A 2,131-nucleotide genomic window follows, 5' to 3' on the forward strand; every position below is an offset into this window, starting at 1 on the left:
CTGTCACCCAGGGCTCTTGCCTTCTGGTGTCCTGGAAGTGGATACTGCTTCCTGCTCAGCCTTTTCCAGGCCCAAGTTTCCCTCCCTTCATCTTCCATTCCTGTGCTTATCTGCCTTTCTTCCCTCCCTTCCCTTTCCAGCCCAGCTGTGGGAGAGAGGCTCCATGCCTGGCAGGCTGAGCCAGATAATGGGCCCTTATTCTGGGCAAAGAATCCCTGCAGTGTCTTTTGCCCACTGAGGCTGCTTCCAGGCCCAGGGTGGTGTGCGTGGGGGTGGAGGTTGCAGGGAACTGCGGGGGAGGAGCGATTGGCTGGCAGGACAGAGAAGGCCATGGCTGTGGGGATCCCACAGGGGGTTACTATGTAAACATCATGCTCAATAAAAGCCTGTCTTCTGCTGCAGCCCCATCACTCCAAATAGACCCCTTGGAGTTTTTGAGCATTTGCCCTGCACTCTTCTCTGTTGGTGTGTATCTCTCCATGGTACTATCTTCTTTTCCAAGCCTCCTCTCATAAGTACTGAGGATTGAACTCAGGACCTTTGCACTTGAGCTACATCCCAGCTCTTCTTTATTTTGAGACAGGGTCTTGCTAAATTGCCCAAGATGGGCTTGAACTTGTGATCCTCCTTGTTCAGCCTCCCAGACGTATGGCATCACCAGAAAGTAATTCCCAACTTGCTAGATGTCAGATGTGCCAAGTTGGTGTCTCCTGATAATGAAGAATGGATTCAAGCTCAAAGGAGATCAAGAGTGGGAAAGGTTTACTGAGAGAAGACTCCTGAGACAGGAGGGGTACCCAAGTGGGTTGCCACCCAGGCTCTTTGTCCAAGGGTATTTTATAGAGCAGAATCACAATGTGAGTCAAACTACAATCAACCTATAGGATCATGAGTATAGTTGCTTAGGTACTATTGATCCAATAGGAAAGCCAGGCTATATGGCAGGCATCATTAACCTTGGCTTATCTGTCACTTCTGACATAGAACCAAGGCATCCCTGGAAAGGGATGGGAGTGTGGGCCAGGATGTTCTGGTCACCCACCTGTGCACCTGTTGCCTGTCTGGGCTCACTGGACCAGGTGGTGCTAATTATAGTACAATCTCAAGCTGCTGTTTATCTCTGGGGAGGCCTGCAGGCCTGGCTCTTGTGTCTCCATCCTGAGACCTGCCTCTCTAAATTTGCCCCAGCCATGTTTTTTGTTTGTTTGTTTCTTTTTGTTGTTCTTACCAGGGATGGAACTGAGGACCTTGTGCTTGGGAGGCAGGTATGGTGTCACTGAGCTAAATCCCCGGCCCCACCCCAGGCGCAGTTTTGATGTCTCTCATCCTCTGCGCCGACTCCCTCTAGTTTAGCTGTCTGTAATACTGGGTTATAGGTGTGTACCACCACCTCTCCTCTCTTTTCTTTGCATGTCTGTCTTTCTGCAGTCTGAATGTCCGTGTCTCTCTATGTCATCTTTGTCTCTCCACGTCACCTTGAGCCTTTAGATCTGAGGACTTTCATCAGTTACCACAATCTTCTGCTTTCTTTCTTTCTTTCTAGATTTTTTTCGGGGAAACTGGGAATTGAACTCAGGACCTTGCACTTGCCAAGCAGGCACGGTGCCACTGAGTGACATCCTCGGCCCTCTTTAAATCACTTTTATTTTGTGCAGGGATTTAGCTCAGTGGTTTCGCGCCTGCCTAACAAGCACAAGGTCCTGAGTTCGATCTCCGGTGCTGCAAAACAAACAAACAAACAAAAACCATCTAAATCACTTTTATTTCATTCCACTGATGACATTAAATAACATTTCTGTTAGTAGGCTTTAAAATGTGCTGTAAGTATTAAATAACTAAGTACAAATTTTCTGCTCTCAAAGCTCTTAACTGCTCCTTCCTGGGATGGCAACCCCAGTTTACAGATTTGGAAACTGAGGCAATGGCCAACACCCCATATCTGGGTCTCTTTCCCCGGTGGGGCTAGGCTCAGGGTGGCAGCACCTCGGACAGCTTCCCCGGCCCTGCGGTCCCGCACTTCTCGCGGTAGCGATCGGCGACCAGGCGCAGGGCGGAAGTCTCGCGAGAGTGTTTGCAGAGGCTGGCGGGGGCGCGCGAGGCTCGGTTCCCTGGCGCGCGCTTCCCCAGCCTG

The sequence above is a fragment of the Fukomys damarensis genome, unplaced genomic scaffold (genome assembly GCF_012274545.1).
Source record: "Fukomys damarensis isolate Sample0158 unplaced genomic scaffold, DMR_v1.0_HiC HiC_scaffold_25, whole genome shotgun sequence".
In the NCBI taxonomy this organism is placed as follows: Eukaryota; Metazoa; Chordata; class Mammalia; order Rodentia; family Bathyergidae; genus Fukomys; species Fukomys damarensis.